The following is a 16,795-nucleotide window of genomic DNA, read 5'->3' on the forward strand; positions in this document are numbered from 1 at the left end:
CCAAAATTTTTCGAACTTTTTTTTGGCTCAAAATTTTTTTGGTCCCAAAATTTTTCGAACTTTTTTTGGGTCAAAATATTTTTGGTCCCAAAATTTTTCGAACTTTTTTTTGAGTAAATTTTTTTTTGGTCCCAAAATTTTTCTAACTTTTTTTTGGGTCAAATTTTTTGTGGGTCAAAATTTTTTCGAACTTTTTTTTGGGTCAAAATTTTTTTGGGTCAAAATTATTTGAACTTTTTTTTGGGTCAAATTTTTTTTGGGTCAAAATTTTTCAGAACTTTTTTTTGGGTCAAAATTTTTTTGGTCCCAAAATTTTTCGAACTTTTTTTTGGCTCAAAATTTTTTTGGTCCCAAAATTTTTCGAACTTTCTTTTGGCTCACAATCTTTTTGGTCCCAAAATTTTTTCGAACTTTTTTTTGGTCAACATTTTTTGGTCCCAAAATTTTTCGAACTTTTTTTTGGGTCAAAATTTTTTTGGTCCCAAAATTTTTCGAACTTTTTTTTGGTCAAAATTTTTTTGGTCCCAAAATTTTTCGAAATTTTTCAAACTTTTTTTTGGCTCAAAATTTTTTGGGTCAAAATTTTTTCAAACTTTTTTTTGGGTCAAAATTTTTTTGGTCCCAAAATTTTTCGAACTTTTTTTTGGTCCCAAAATTTTTAAAACTTTTTTTTGGGTCAAAATTTTTTTGGGTCAAAATTTTTTCAAACTTTTTTTTGCGTCAAAATTTTTTTGGTCCCAAAATTTTTCGAACTTTTTTTTAGCTCAAAATTTTTTTGGTCCCAAAATTTTTCGAACTTTTTTTTTTGTCAAAATTTTTTTGGTCCCAAAATTTTTCGAACTTTTTTTTGGGTCAAAATTTTTTCGAAGTTTTTTTTGGGTCAAAATTTTTTTGGTCCCAAAATTTTTCAAATTTTTTTTTGGGTAAAAATTTTTTGGGTCAATATTTTTTCGAACTTTTTTTTGGGTCAAAATCTTTTTGGTCCTAAAATTTTTCGAACTTTTTTTTTGGTCAAAATTTTTTGAACTTTTTTTTGGGTCAAAATTTTTTTGGTCCCAAAATTTTTCGAACTTTTTTTTGGCTCAAAATTTTTTTGGTCTCAAAATTTTTCGAACTTTTTTTTGGGTCAAAATTTTTTTGGTCCCAAAATTTTTCGAACTTTTTTTTGGCTCAAAATTTTTTTGGTCCCAAAATTTTTCGAACTTTTTTTTGGGTCAAAATTTTTTTGGTCCCAAAATTTTTCGAACTTTTTTTTGGGTCAAATTTTTTTTGGTCCCAAAATTTTTCGAACGTTTTTTTGGGTCAAAATTTTTTTGGTCCCAAAATTTTTCGAACTTTTTTTTGGGTCAAAATGTTTTCGAATTTTTTTTGGGTCAAAATTTTTTTGGTCCCAAAATTTTTCAAACTTTTTTTGGGTCAAAATTTTTTTGGTCCCAAAATTTTTCGAACTTTTTTTTGGGTCAAAATTTTTTTGGTTCCAAAATTTTTCGAACTTTTTTTTTGGGTCAAAATCTTTTTGGTCCTAAAATTTTTCGAACTTTTTTTTTGGTCAAAATTTTTTGATCTTTTTTTTGGGTCAAAATTTTTTTGGTCCCAAAATTTTTCGAACTTTTTTTTGGCTCAAATTTTTTTTGGTCTCAAAATTTTTCGAACTTTTTTTTGGGTCAAAATTTTTTTGGTCCCAAAATTTTTCGAACTTTTTTTTGGCTCAAAATTTTTTTGGTCCCAAAATTTTTCGAACTTTTTTTTGAGTCAATTTTTTTTTGGTCCCAAAATTTTTCTAACTTTTTTTTGGGTCAAAATTTTTTTGGTCCCAAAATTTTTCGAACTTTTTTTTGGGTCAAATTTTTTTTGGTCCCAAAATTTTTCGAACGTTTTTTTGGTCAAAAATTTTTTTGGTCCCAAAATTTTTCGAACTTTTTTTTGGGTCAAAATGTTTTCGAATTTTTTTTGGGTCAAAATTTTTTTGGTCCCAAAATTTTTCAAACTTTTTTTGGGTCAAAATTTTTTTGGTCCCAAAATTTTTCGAACTTTTTTTTGGGTCAAAATTTTTTTGGTTCCAAAATTTTTCAAACTTTTTTTTGGTTCAAATTTTTTTTGGGTCAAAATTTTTTCGAACTTTTTTTTGGGTCAAAATTTTTTTGGTCCCAAAATTTTTCAAACTTTTTTTGGGTCAAAATTTTTTCGAACTTTTTTTTGGGTCAAAATTTTTTTGGTCCCAAAATTTTTCGAACTTTTTTTTGGGTCAAAATTTTTTTGGTCCCAAAATTTTTCGAACGTTTTTTTTTGGTCAAAATTTTTTTGGTCTGTTATGACCTGGTCTAGGTCAGACCATAACATAATTAAAAAACATCCGTGCCCTCCCGGTTCCCCAATAGCACATAGACCAAGTTGCAATGATAAGACATGTTTATTGAATTTAGTATTTTTGAAAACAATTAACAAATATAAAGAATAAATAGAAACGGGGAGAAAAGGGTAAAATAACAAACAAAACAAAACTAACTAAGGTTTTAAAGAAAACTAACTTACCTACAACACAAAGAAAATCAAATACAAAAAAATCTAACCTAACTCCCTAAATACTATTAAACCAAGAGAAAATACAAGTAAACAAAATTAACCTTACCTCCCCACCAAACGGAGATAACAAAAAGACTTAATAAGCCACCACTCTTAACTCAGCTTTTAGTATAGGTTTCTACGATGAATTAAGCAGTACAAAACATAGCTCTTATTATGATAACCTCAATAAACACCACTTTACCACAGAGCTGAACACAATCACATCATTACAAACAAAGACAACTATTAGCTCTATTACACAAAGCAGGCGTCTGGTCAGGGAACCGGGAACGCACGGAAACGCGTCAGAAGCAAGAGCACCCCCCCTCTTCCCTCTGGCACACGTCCATTTTATAGTCAGCGCCCCTGGCGGTTGTTCTGCGCATCTGCAACACAAGAAAACTACAGAAACAGCAGGATTATGAACCTAACCCCCTAGGTTCGTAACAGGTCCCAAAATTTTTCGAACTTTTTTTTGGGTCAAAATTTTTTCGAAGTTTTTTTTGGGTCAAAATTTTTTTGGTCCCAAAATTTTTCAAATTTTTTTTTGGGTAAAAATTTTTTGGGTCAATATTTTTTCGAACTTTTTTTTGGGTCAAAATTTTTTTGGTCCCAAAATTTTTCGAACTTTTTTTTGGCTCAAAATTTTTTTGGTCCCAAATTTTTTCGAACTTTTTTTTGGGTCAAAATTTTTTTGATCCCAAAATTTTTCGAACTTTTTTTTGGCTCAAAATTTTTTTGGTCCCAAAATTTTTCAAACTTTTTTTTGGGTCAAATTTTTTTTGGTCCCAAAATTTTTCGAACGTTTTTTTGGGTCAAAATTTTTTTGGTCCCAAAATTTTTCGAACTTTTTTTTGGGTCAAAATGTTTTCGAATTTTTTTTTGGGTCAAAATTTTTTTGGTCCCAAAATTTTTCAAACTTTTTTTGGGTCAAAATTTTTTTGGTCCCAAAATTTTTCAAACTTTTTTTTGGGTCAAAATTTTTTTGGTTCCAAAATTTTTCAAACTTTTTTTTGGTTCAAATTTTTTTTGGGTCAAAATTTTTTCGAACTTTTTTTTGGGTCAAAATTTTTTTGGTCCCAAAATTTTTCAAACTTTTTTTGGATCAAAATTTTTTCGAACTTTTTTTTGGATCAAAATTTTTTTGGTCCCAAAATTTTTCGAACTTTTTTTTGGGTCAAAATTTTTTCGAACTTTTTTTTGGGTCAAAATTTTTTTGGTCCCAAAATTTTTCAAACTTTTTTTGGGTCAAAATTTTTTCGAACTTTTTTTTGGGTCAAAATTTTTTTGGTCCCAAAATTTTTCGAACTTTTTTTTGGGTCAAATATTTTTGGTCCCAAAATTTTTCGAACGTTTTTTTGGGTCAAAATTTTTTTGGTCCCAAAATTTTTCGAACTTTTTTTTGGGTCAAAATTATTTCGAAGTTTTTTTTGGGTCAAAATTTTTTGGGTCAAAATTTTTCGAACTTTTTTTTGGGTCAAATTTTTTTTGGGTCAAAATTTTTCCGAACTTTTTTTTGGGTCAAAATTTTTTTGGTCCCAAAATTTTTCGAACTTTTTTTTGGCTCAAAATTTTTTTGGTCCCAAAATTTTTCGAACTTTCTTTTGGCTCACAATCTTTTTGGTCCCAAAATTTTTTCGAACTTTTTTTTGGTCAACATTTTTTGGTCCCAAAATTTTTCGAACTTTTTTTTGGGTCAAAATTTTTTTGGTCCCAAAATTTTTCAAACTTTTTTTTGGCTCAAAATTTTTTCTAACTTTTTTTTGGGTCAAAATTTTTTTGGGTTCAATATTTTTCGAACTTTTTTTTGCGTCAAAATTTTTTTGGTCCCAAAATTTTTCGAACTTTTTTTTGGCTCAAAATTTTTTTGGTCCCAAAATTTTTCGAACTTTTTTTTTGGTCAAAATTTTTTTGGTTCCAAAATTTTTCAAACTTTTTTTTGGTTCAATTTTTTTTTGGGTCAAAATTTTTCGAACTTTTTTTTGGGTCAAAATTTTTTTGGTCCCAAAATTTTTCAAACTTTTTTTGGGTCAAAATTTTTTCGAACTTTTTTTTGGGTCAAAATTTTTTTGGTCCCAAAATTTTTCGAACTTTTTTTTGGGTCAAAATTTTTTTGGTCCCAAAATTTTTCGAACGTTTTTTTGGGTCAAAATTTTTTTGGTCCCAAAATTTTTCGAACTTTTTTTTGGGTCAAAATTATTTCGAAGTTTTTTTGGGTCAAAATTTTTTTGGGTCAAAATTTTTCGAACTTTTTTTTGGGTCAAAATTTTTTTGGTCCCAAAATTTTTCGAACGTTTTTTTGGCTCACAATCTTTTTGGTCCCAAAATTTTTTCGAACTTTTTTTTGGTCAACATTTTTTGGTCCCAAAATTTTTCGAACTTTTTTTTGGGTCAAAATTTTTTTGGTCCCAAAATTTTTCGAACTTTTTTTTGGGTCAATTTTTTTTGGTCCCAAAATTTTTAAATCTTTTTTTTGGGTCAAAATTTTTTTGGGTCAAAATTTTTTCAAACTTTTTTTTGGGTCAAAATTTTTTTGGGTTCAATATTTTTCGAACTTTTTTTTGCGTCAAAATTTTTTTGTTCCCAAAATTTTTCGAACTTTTTTTTTGCTCAAAATTTTTTTGGTCCCAAAATTTTTCGAACTTTTTTTTTGGTCAAAATTTTTTTGGTCCCAAAATTTTTCGAACTTTTTTTTGGGTCAAATTTTTTTTGGGTCAAAATTTTTCCGAACTTTTTTTTGGGTCAAAATTTTTTTGGTCCCAAAATTTTTCGAACTTTTTTTTGGCTCAAAATTTTTTTGGTTCAAAATTTTTCGAACTTTTTTTTGGGTCAAAATTTTTTTGGTCCCAAAATTTTTCGAACTTTTTTTTGGCTCAAAATTTTTTTGGTCCCAAAATTTTTCGAACTTTTTTTGGGTCAAAATATTTTTGGTCCCAAAATTTTTCGAACTTTTTTTTGAGTCAATTTTTTTTTGATCCCAAAATTTTTCTAACTTTTTTTTGGGTCAAAATTTTTTTGGTCCCAAAATTTTTCGAACTTTTTTATGGGTAAAATTTTTTTTGGTCCCAAAATTTTTCGAACATTTTTTTGGGTCAAAATTTTTTTGGTCCCAAAATTTTTCGAACTTTTTTTTGGGTCAAAATGTTTTCGAATTTTTTTTGGGGTCAAAATTTTTTTGGTCCCAAAATTTTTCAAACTTTTTTTGGGTCAAAATTTTTTTGGTCCCAAAATTTTTCGAACTTTTTTTTGGGTCAAAATGTTTTCGAATTTTTTTTTGGGTCAAAATTTTTTCTGTCCCAAAATTTTTCAAACTTTTTTTGGGTCAAAATTTTTTTGGTCCCAAAATTTTTCAAACTTTTTTTTGGGTCAAAATTTTTTTGGTTCCAAAATTTTTCAAACTTTTTTTTGGTTCAAATTTTTTTTGCGTCAAAGTTTTTTCGAACTTTTTTTTGGGTCAAAATTTTTTTGGTCCCAAAATTTTTCAAACTTTTTTTGGGTCAAAATTTTTTCGAACTTTTTTTTGGGTCAAAATTTTTTTGGTCCCAAAATTTTTCGAACTTTTTTTTGGGTCAAATAATTTTGGTCCCAAAATTTTTCGAACGTTTTTTTGGGTCAAATTTTTTTTGGTCCCAAAATTTTTCGAACTTTTTTTTGGGTCAAAATTATTTCGAAGTTTTTTTTGGGTCAAAATTTTTTGGGTCAAAATTTTTCGAACTTTTTTTTGGGTCAAATTTTTTTTGGGTCAAAATTTTTCCGAACTTTTTTTTGGGTCAAAATTTTTTTGGTCCCAAAATTTTTCGAACTTTTTTTTGGCTCAAAATTTTTTGGTCCCAAAATTTTTCGAACTTTCTTTTGGCTCACAATCTTTTTGGTCCCAAAATTTTTTCGAACTTTTTTTTGGTCAACTTTTTTTGGTCCCAAAATTTTTCGAACTTTTTTTTGGGTCAAAATTTTTTTGGTCCCAAAATTTTTCAAACTTTTTTTTGGCTCAAAATTTTTTCTAACTTTTTTTTGGGTCAAAATTTTTTTGGTCCCAAAATTTTTCGAACTTTTTTTTGGGTCAATTTTTTTTGGTCCCAAAATTTTTAAAACTTTTTTTTGGGTCAAAATTTTTTTGGGTCAAAATTTTTTCAAACTTCTTTTTGGGTCAAAATTTTTTGGGTTCAATATTTTTCGAACTTTTTTTTTCGTCAAAATCTTTTTGGTCCCAAAATTTTTCGAACTTTTTTTTGGCTCAAAATTTTTTTGGTCCCAAAATTTTTCGAACTTTTTTTTTGGTCAAAATTTTTTTGGTTCCAAAATTTTTCAAACTTTTTTTTGGTTCAATTTTTTTTGGGGTCAAAATTTTTCGAACTTTTTTTTGGGTCAAAATTTTTTTGGTCTCAAAATTTTTCAAACTTTTTTTGGGTCAAAATTTTTTCGAACTTTTTTTTGGGTCAAAATTTTTTTGGTCCCAACATTTTTCGAACTTTTTTTTGGGTCAAAATTTTTTTGGTCCCAAAATTTTTCGAACGTTTTTTTGGGTCAAAATTTTTTTGGTCCCAAAATTTTTCGAACGTTTTTTTGGGTCAAAATTTTTTTGGTCCCAAAATTTTTCGAACTTTTTTTTGGGTCAAAATTATTTCAAAGTTTTTTTTGGGTCAAAATTTTTTTGGGTCAAAATTTTTCGAACTTTCTTTTGGCTCACAATCTTTTTGGTCCCAAAATTTTTTCGAACTTTTTTTTGGTCAACATTTTTTGGTCCCAAAATTTTTCGAACTTTTTTTTGGGTCAAAATTTTTTTGGTCCCAAAATTTTTCGAACTTTTTTTTGGGTCAATTTTTTTTGGTCCCAAAATTTTTAAATCTTTTTTTTGGGTCAAAATTTTTTTGGGTCAAAATTTTTTCAAACTTTTTTTTGGGTCAAAATTTTTTTGGGTTCAATATTTTTCGAACTTTTTTTTGCGTCAAAATTTTTTTGGTCCCAAAATTTTTCGAACTTTTTTTTGGCTCAAAATTTTTTTGGTCCCAAAATTTTTCGAACTTTTTTTTTTGGTCAAAATTTTTTTGGTCCCAAAATTTTTCGAACTTTTTTTTGGGTCAAATTTTTTTTGGGTCAAAATTTTTCCGAACTTTTTTTTGGGTCAAAATTTTTTTGGTCCCAAAATTTTTCGAACTTTTTTTTGGCTCAAAATTTTTTTGGTTCAAAATTTTTCGAACTTTTTTTTGGGTCAAAATTTTTTTGGTCCCAAAATTTTTCGAACTTTTTTTTGGCTCAAAATTTTTTTGGTCCCAAAATTTTTCGAACTTTTTTTGGGTCAAAATATTTTTGGTCCCAAAATTTTTCGAACTTTTTTTTGAGTCAATTTTTTTTTGATCCCAAAATTTTTCTAACTTTTTTTTGGGTCAAAATTTTTTTGGTCCCAAAATTTTTCGAACTTTTTTTTGGGTCAAATTTTTTTTGGTCCCAAAATTTTTCGAACATTTTTTTGGGTCAAAATTTTTTTGGTCCCAAAATTTTTCGAACTTTTTTTTGGGTCAAAATGTTTTCGAATTTTTTTTTGGGTCAAAATTTTTTTGGTCCCAAAATTTTTCAAACTTTTTTTGGGTCAAAATTTTTTTGGTCCCAAAATTTTTCGAACTTTTTTTTGGGTCAAAATTTTTTTGGTTCCAAAATTTTTCAAACTTATTTTTGGTTCAAATTTTTTTTGGGTCAAAATTTTTTCGAACTTTTTTTTGGGTCAAAATTTTTTTGGTCCCAAAATTTTTCAAACTTTTTTTGGGTCAAAATTTTTTCGAACTTTTTTTTGGGTCAAAATTTTTTTGGTCTCAAAATTTTTCGAACTTTTTTTTGGGTCAAAATTTTTTTGGTCCCAAACTTTTTCGAACGTTTTTTTGGGTCAAAATTGTTTTGGTCCCAAAATTTTTCGAACTTTTTTTTGGGTCAAAATTATTTCGAAGTTTTTTTTGGGTCAAAATTTTTTTGGGTCAAAATTTTTCCAACTTTTTTTGGGTCAAATTTTTTTGGGGTCAAAATTTTTCCGAACTTTTTTTTGGGTCAAAATTTTTTTGGTCCCAAAATTTTTCTAACTTTTTTTTGGCTCAAAATTTTTTTGGTCCCAAAATTTTTCGAACTTTCTTTTGGCTCACAATCTTTTTGGTCCCAAAATTTTTCGAACTTTTTTTTGGGTCAAAATTTTTTTGGTTCCAAAATTTTTCAAACTTATTTTTGGTTCAAATTTTTTTTGGGTCAAAATTTTTTCGAACTTTTTTTTGGGTCAAAATTTTTTCGAATTTTTTTTTGGGTCAAAATTTTTTTGGTCCCAAAATTTTTCAAACTTTTTTTGGGTCAAAATTTTTTTGGTCCCAAAATTTTTCGAACTTTTTTTTGGGTCAAAATTTTTTTGGTTCCAAAATTTTTCAAACTTATTTTTGGTTCAAATTTTTTTTGGGTCAAAATTTTTTCGAACTTTTTTTTGGGTCAAAATTTTTTTGGTCCCAAAATTTTTCAAACTTTTTTTGGGTCAAAATTTTTTCGAACTTTTTTTTGGGTCAAAATTTTTTTGGTCTCAAAATTTTTCGAACTTTTTTTTGGGTCAAAATTTTTTTGGTCCCAAACTTTTTCGAACGTTTTTTTGGGTCAAAATTGTTTTGGTCCCAAAATTTTTCGAACTTTTTTTTGGGTCAAAATTATTTCGAAGTTTTTTTTGGGTCAAAATTTTTTTGGGTCAAAATTTTTCCAACTTTTTTTGGGTCAAATTTTTTTGGGGTCAAAATTTTTCCGAACTTTTTTTTGGGTCAAAATTTTTTTGGTCCCAAAATTTTTCTAACTTTTTTTTGGCTCAAAATTTTTTTGGTCCCAAAATTTTTCGAACTTTCTTTTGGCTCACAATCTTTTTGGTCCCAAAATTTTTTCGAACTTTTTTTTGGTCAACATTTTTTGGTCCCAAAATTTTTCGAACTTTTTTTTGGGTCAAATTTTTTTTGGTCCCAAAATTTTTCGAACTTTTATTTGGGTCAAAATTATTTCGAAGTTTTTTTTGGGTCAAAATTTTTTTGGGTCAAAATTTTTCCAACTTTTTTTGGTCCCAAAATTTTTTGAACTTTTTTTTGGCTCAAAATTTTTTCGAAGTTTTTTTTGGGTTCAATATTTTTCGAACTTTTTTTGGGTCAAAATTTTTTTGGTCCCAAAATTTTTCAAACTTTTTTTTGGGTCAAAATTTTTTTGGTCCCAAAATTTTTCAAACTTTTTTTTGGGTCAAAATTTTTTTGGTCCCAAAATTTTTCGAACTTTTTTTGGGGTCAAAATTTTTTTGGTCCCAAAGTTTTTCAAACTTTTTTTTTGGGTCAAAATTTTTTCGAAGTTTTTTTTGGGTTAAAATTTTTTTGGTCCCAAAATTTTTCAAACTTTTTTTTGGCTCAAAATTTTTCGAACTTTTTTTGGGTCAAAATATTTTTGGTCCCAAAATTTTTCAATTTTTTTTTTGGCTCAAAATGTATTTGGTCCTAAAATTTTTCGAACTTTTTTTTGGCTCAAAATTTTTTCGAAGTTTTTTTTGGGTTCAATATTTTTCGAACTTTTTTTGGGTCAAAATTTTTCAAACTTTTTTTTGGGTCAAAATTTTTTTGGTCCCAAAATTTTTCAAACTTTTTTTTGGGTCAAAATTTTTTGGTCCCAACATTTTTCGAACTTCTTTTTGGGTCAAAATTTTTGCAAACTTTTTTTTGTGTCAAAATTTTTTTGGTCCCAAAATTTTTTGAACTTTCTTTCGGGTCAAAATTTTTTTGGTCCCAAAATTTTTCGAACTTTTTTTTTGGTCAAAATTTTTTTGGTCCCAAAATTTTTCAAACTTTTTTTTGGCTCAAAATTTTTTTGAACTTTTTTTTGTGTCAAAATTTTTTTGGTCCCAAAATTTTTCGAACTTTTTTTTGGCTCAAAATTTTTTTGGTCCCAAAATTTTTCGAACTTTTTTTTGAGTCAAATTTTTTTTGGTCCCAAAATTTTTCGAACTTTTTTTTTTGGTCCAAATTTTTTTGGTCCCAAAATTTTTCAAACTTTTTTTTGTGTCAAAATTTTTTTGGTCCCAAAATTTTTCGAAATGTTTTTTGGGTCAAAATTTTTTTGGTCCCAAAGTTTTTCAAACTTTTTTTTGGGTCAAAATTTTTTTGGTCCCAAAATTTTTCAAACTTTTTTTTGGCTCAAAATTTTTTTGGGTCAATATTTTTTCGAACTTTTTTTTGGGTCAAAATTTTTCGAACTTTTTTTTGGCTCAAAATTTTTTTGGCTCAAAACCTTTCGAACTATTTTTTGGCTCAAAATTTTTTTGGTCCCAAATTTTTTTTAACTTTTTTTTGGCTCAAAATTTTTTCGAAGTTTTTTTTGGGTTTAATATTTTTCGAACTTTTTTTGGGTCAAAATTTTTTTGGTCCCAAAATTTTTCAAACTTTTTTTTGGGTCAAAATTTTGTTGGTCCCAAAATTTTTCAAACTTTTTTTTGGGTCAAAATTTTTTTGGTCCCAAAATTTTTCGAACTTTTTTTGGGGTCAAAATTTTTTTGGTCCCAAAGTTTTTCAAACTTCTTTTTGGGTCAAAATTTTTGCAAACTTTTTTTTGTGTCAAAATTTTTTTGGTCCCAAAATTTTTTGAACTTTCTTTCGGGTCAAAATTTTTTTGGTCCCAAAATTTTTCGAACTTTTTTTTTGGTCAAAATTTTTTTGGTCCCAAAATTTTTCAAACTTTTTTTTGGCTCAAAATTTTTTTGAACTTTTTTTTGTGTCAAAATTTTTTTGGTCCCAAAATTTTTCGAACTTTTTTTTGAGTCAAATTTTTTTTGGTCCCAAAATTTTTCGAACTTTTTTTTTTGGTCCAAATTTTTTTGGTCCCAAAATTTTTCAAACTTTTTTTTGTGTCAAAATTTTTTTGGTCCCAAAATTTTTCGAAATGTTTTTTGGGTCAAAATTTTTTTGGTCCCAAAGTTTTTCAAACTTTTTTTTGGGTCAAAATTTTTTTGGTCCCAAAATTTTTCAAACTTTTTTTTGGCTCAAAATTTTTTTGGGTCAATATTTTTTCGAACTTTTTTTTGTGTCAAAATTTTTTTGGTCCCAAAATTTTTCGAACTGTTTTTTGGGTCAATATTTTTTCGAACTTTTTTTTGGGTCAAAATTTTTCGAACTTTTTTTTGGCTCAAAATTTTTTTGGCTCAAAATTTTTCGAACTTTTTTTGGCTCAAAATTTTTTTGGTCCCAAAATTTTTCGAACTTTTTTTTTGATCGAAATTTTTTTGGTCCCAAAATTTTTCAAACTTTTTTTTGGGTCAAAATTTTTTTGGTCACAAAATTTTTCAAACTTTTTTTTGGGTCAAAATTTTTTTGGTCACAAAATTTTTCAAACTTTTTTTTGGGTCAAAATTTTTTTGGTCACAAAATTTTTCAAACTTTTTTTTGGGTCAAAATTTTTTGGGTCCCAAAATTTTTCGAACTTTTTTTTTTGGTCAAAATTTTTTTGGTCCCAAAATTTTTAAAACTTTTTTTTGGGTCAAAATTTTTTTGAACTTTTTTTTGGGTCAAAATATTTTTGGTCCCAAAAATTTTCGAAGTTTTTTTTGGCTCAAAATTTTTCTGGCCCAAAATTTTTCGAACTTTTTTTTTGGTCAAAATTTTTTCGAAGTTTTTTTTGGGTCAAAATTTTTTGGAAGTTTTTTTTGGGTCAAAATTTCTTTGGTCCCAAAATTTTTCGAACTTTTTTTTGGGTCAAAATTTTTTTGGTCCCAAAATTTTTCAAACTTTTTTTTGGCTCAAAATTTTTTTGAACTTTTTTTTGTGTCAAAATTTTTTTGGTCCCAAAATTTTTCGAACTTTTTTTTGGCTCAAAATTTTTTTGGTCCCAAAATTTTTCGAACTTTTTTTTTGGTCAAAATTTTTTTGGTCCCAAAATTTTTCGAACTTTTTTTTGGGTCAAAATTTTTTTGGTCCCAAAATTTTTCGAATTTTTTTTTGGGTCAAAATTTTTTTGGTCCCAAAATTTTTCGAACTTTTTTTTGGTCAAAATTTTTTTGGTCCCAAAATTTTTCGAACTTTTTTTTGAGTCAAATTTTTTTTGGTCCCAAAATTTTTCGAACTTTTTTTTGGGTCAAAATTTTTTTGGTCCCAAAATTTTTCGAACTTTTTTTTTTGGTCAAAATTTTTTTGGTCCCAAAATTTTTCGAACTTTTTTTTGGGTCAAAATTTTTTTGGTCCCAAAATTTTTCGAATTTTTTTTTGGGTCAAAATTTTTTTGGTCCCAAAATTTTTCGAACTTTTTTTTGGTCAAAATTTTTTTGGTCCCAAAATTTTTCGAACTTTTTTTTTAGTCAAATTTTTTTTGGTCCCAAAATTTTTCGAACTTTTTTTTTTGGTCCAAATTTTTTTGGTCCCAAAATTTTTCAAACTTTTTTTTGTGTCAAAATTTTTTTGGACCCAAAATTTTTCGAACTGTTTTTTGGGTCAAAATTTTTCGAACTTTTTTTTGGGTCAAAATTTTTTTGGTCCCAAAATTTTTCGAACTTTTTTTTTTGGTCCAAATTTTTTTGGTCCCAAAATTTTTCGAACTTTTTTTTTGGTCAAAATTTTTTTGGTCCCAAAATTTTTCGAACTTTTTTTTGGGTCAAAATTTTTTTGGTCCCAAAATTTTTTGAACTTTTTTTTTGGTCAAAATTTTTCAAACTTTTTTTTGTTTCAAAATTTTTTTGGTCCCAAAATTTTTCAAACTTTTTTTTTGGTCAAAATTTTTTTGGTCCCAAAATTTTTTGAACTTTTTTTGGGTCAAAATTTTTTTGGTCACAAAATTTTTCAAACTTTTTTTTGGGTCAAAATTTTTTTGGTCCCAAAATTTTTCAAACTTTTTTTTTTGGGTAAAATTTTTTTTGGTCCCAAAATTTTTCAAACTTTTTTTTGGGTCAAAATTTATTGGGTCCCAACATTTTTCAAACTTTTTTTTGTGTCAAAATTTTTTTGGTCCCAAAATTTTTCGAACTGTTTTTTGGGTCAAAATTTTTTTGGTCCCAAATTTTTTCGAACTTTTTTTTGTGTCAAAATTTTTTTGGTCCCAAAATTTTTCGAACTGTTTTTTGGGTCAAAATTTTTTTGAACTTTTTTTTGGGTCAAAATATTTTTGGTCCCAAAAATTTTCGAAGTTTTTTTTGGGTCAAAATTTTTCTGGCCCAAAATTTTTTGAACTTTTTTTTGGCTCAAAATTTTTTTGGTCCTAAAATTTTTCGAACTTTTTTTTGGCTCAAAATTTTTTTGGTCCCAACATTTTTCAAACTTTTTTTTGTGTCAAAATTTTTTTGGTCCCAAAATTTTTCGAACTGTTTTTTGGGTCAAAATTTTTTTGGTCCCAAATTTTTTCGAACTTTTTTTTGGCTCAAAATTTTTTCGAAGTTTTTTTTGGGTCAAAATTTTTTTGGTCCCAAAATTTTTCAAACTTTTTTTTGGCTCAAAATTTTTTTGGGTCAATATTTTTTCGAACTTTTTTTTCGGTCAAAATTTTTCGAACTTTTTTTTGGCTCAAAATTTTTTTGGCTCAAAATTTTTCGAACTTTTTTTTGGCTCAAAATTTTTTTGGTCCCAAAATTTTCGAACTTTTTTTTTTGGTCAAAATTTTTTTGGTCCCAAAATTTTTAAAACTTTTTTTTGGGTCAAAATTTTTTTGAACTTTTTTTTGGGTCAAAATATTTTTGGTCCCAAAAATTTTCGAAGTTTTTTTTTGGGTCAAAATTTTTCTGGCCCAAAATTTTTCGAACTTTTTTTGGCTCAAAATTTTTTTGGTCCTAAAATTTTTCGAACTTTTTTTTGTGTCAAAATTTTTTTGGTCCCAAAATTTTTCGAACTGTTTTTTGGGTCAAAATTTTTTTGGTCCCAAAGTTTTTCAAACTTTTTTTTGGCTCAAAATTTTTTCGAAGTTTTTTTTGGGTCAAAATTTTTTTGGTCCCAAAATTTTTCAAACTTTTTTTTGGCTCAAATTTTTTTTGGGTCAAGATTTTTTCGAACTTTTTTTTGGGTCAAAATTTTTCGAACTTTTTTTTGGCTCAAAATTTTTTTGGTCCCAAAATTTTTAAAACTTTTTTTTGGGTCAAAATTTTTTTGAACTTTTTTTTGGGTCAAAATATTTTTGGTCCCAAAAATTTTCGAAGTTTTTTTTTGGGTCAAAATTTTTTTGGTCCCAAAATTTTTAAAACTTTTTTTTGGGTCAAAATTTTTTTGAACTTTTTTTTGGGTCAAAATATTTTTGGTCCCAAAAATTTTCGAAGTTTTTTTTTGGGTCAAAATATTTTTGGTCCCAAAATTTTTAAAACTTTTTTTTGGGTCAAAATTTTTTTGGTCCCAAAATTTTTAAAACTTTTTTTTGTGTCAAAATTTTTTTGGTCCCAAAATTTTTCGAACTTTTTTTTTGGTCAAAATTTTTTTGGTCCCAAAATTTTTCGAACTTTTTTTTGGGTCAAAATTTTTTTGGTCCCAAAATTTTTCAAACTTTTTTTTTTGGGTCAAAATTTTTTTGGTCCCAAAATTTTTCAAACTGTTTTTTGGGTCAAAATTTTTTGGGTCCCAAAATTTTTCGAACTTTTTTTTTTTGGTCAAAATTTTTTTGGTCCTAAAATTTTTAAAACTTTTTTTTGGTCAAAATTTTTTTGAACTTTTTTTTGGGTCAAAATATTTTTGGTCCCAAAAATTTTCGAAGTTTTTTTTGGGTCAAATTTTTTCTGGCCCAAAATTTTTCGAACTTTTTTTTGGCTCAAATTTTTTTTGGTCCTAAAATTTTTCGAACTTTTTTTTTGGTCAAAATTTTTTTGGTCCCAAAATTTTTCGAACTTTTTTTTGAGTCAAATTTTTTTTGGTCCCAAAATTTTTCGAACTTTTTTTTGGGTCAAAATTTTTTTGGTCCCAAAGTTTTTCAAACTTTTTTTTGGCTCAAAATTTTTTCGAAGTTTTTTTTGGGTCAAAATTTTTTTGGTCCCAAAATTTTTCAAACTTTTTTTTGGCTCAAAATTTTTTTGGGTCAATATTTTTTCGAACTTTTTTTGGGTCAAAATTTTTCGAACTTTTTTTTGGCTCAAAATTTTTTTGGTCCCAAAATTTTTAAAACTTTTTTTTGGGTCAAAATTTTTTTGAACTTTTTTTTGGGTCAAAATATTTTTGGTCCCAAAAATTTTCGAAGTTTTTTTTTGGGTCAACATTTTTTTGGTCCCAAAATTTTTAAAACTTTTTTTTTGGTCAAAATTTTTTTGGTCCCAAAATTTTTAAAACTTTTTTTTGTGTCAAAATTTTTTTGGTCCCAAAATTTTTCGAACTTTTTTTTGGGTCAAAATTTTTTTGGTCCCAAAATTTTTCAAACTTTTTTTTGGGTCAAAATTTTTTTGGTCCCAAAATTTTTCAAACTTTTTTTTGGGTCAAAATTTTTTGGGTCCCAAAATTTTTCGAACTTTTTTTTTGGTCAAAATTTTTTTGGTCCTAAAATTTTTAAAACTTTTTTTTGGTCAAAATTTTTTTGAACTTTTTTTTGGGTCAAAATATTTTTGGTCCCAAAAATTTTCGAAGTTTTTTTTGGGTCAAAATTTTTCTGGCCCAAAATTTTTCGAACTTTTTTTTGGCTCAAAATTTTTTTGGTCCTAAAATTTTTCGAACTTTTTTTTGGGTCAAAATTTTTTTGGTCCCAAAATTTTTCGAACTTTTTTTTGAGTCAAATTTTTTTTGGTCCCAAAATTTTTCGAACTTTTTTTTGGGTCAAAATTTTTTTGGTCCCAAAGTTTTTCAAACTTTTTTTTGGGTCAAAATTGTTTTGGTCCCAAACTTTTTCAAACTTTTTTTTGGGTCAAAATTTTTCAAACTTTTTTTTGGGTCAAAATTTTTCGAACTTTTTTGGGGTCAAAATATTTTTGGTCCCAAAATTTTTCAAACTTTTTTTTGGCTCAAAATTTATTTGGTTCTAAATTTTTTCGAACTTTTTTTTGGCTCAAAATTTTTTCGAAGTTTTTTTTGGGTCTTAATTTGTTTGGTCCCAAAATTTTTCGAACTTTTTTTTTTGGTCCAAATTTTTCAAACTTTTTTTTGTGTCAAAATTTTTTTGGTCCCAAAATTTTTCGAACTGTTTTTTGGGTCAAAATTTTTTTGGTCCCAAAGTTTTTCAAACTTTTTTTTGGCTCAAAATTTTTTCGAAGTTTTTTTTGGGTCAAAATTTTTTTGGTCCCAAAATTTTTCGAACTTTTTTTTGGCTCAAA

This window comes from Astyanax mexicanus, chromosome 2 (assembly GCF_023375975.1).
Source record: "Astyanax mexicanus isolate ESR-SI-001 chromosome 2, AstMex3_surface, whole genome shotgun sequence".
In the NCBI taxonomy this organism is placed as follows: domain Eukaryota; kingdom Metazoa; phylum Chordata; class Actinopteri; order Characiformes; family Acestrorhamphidae; genus Astyanax; species Astyanax mexicanus.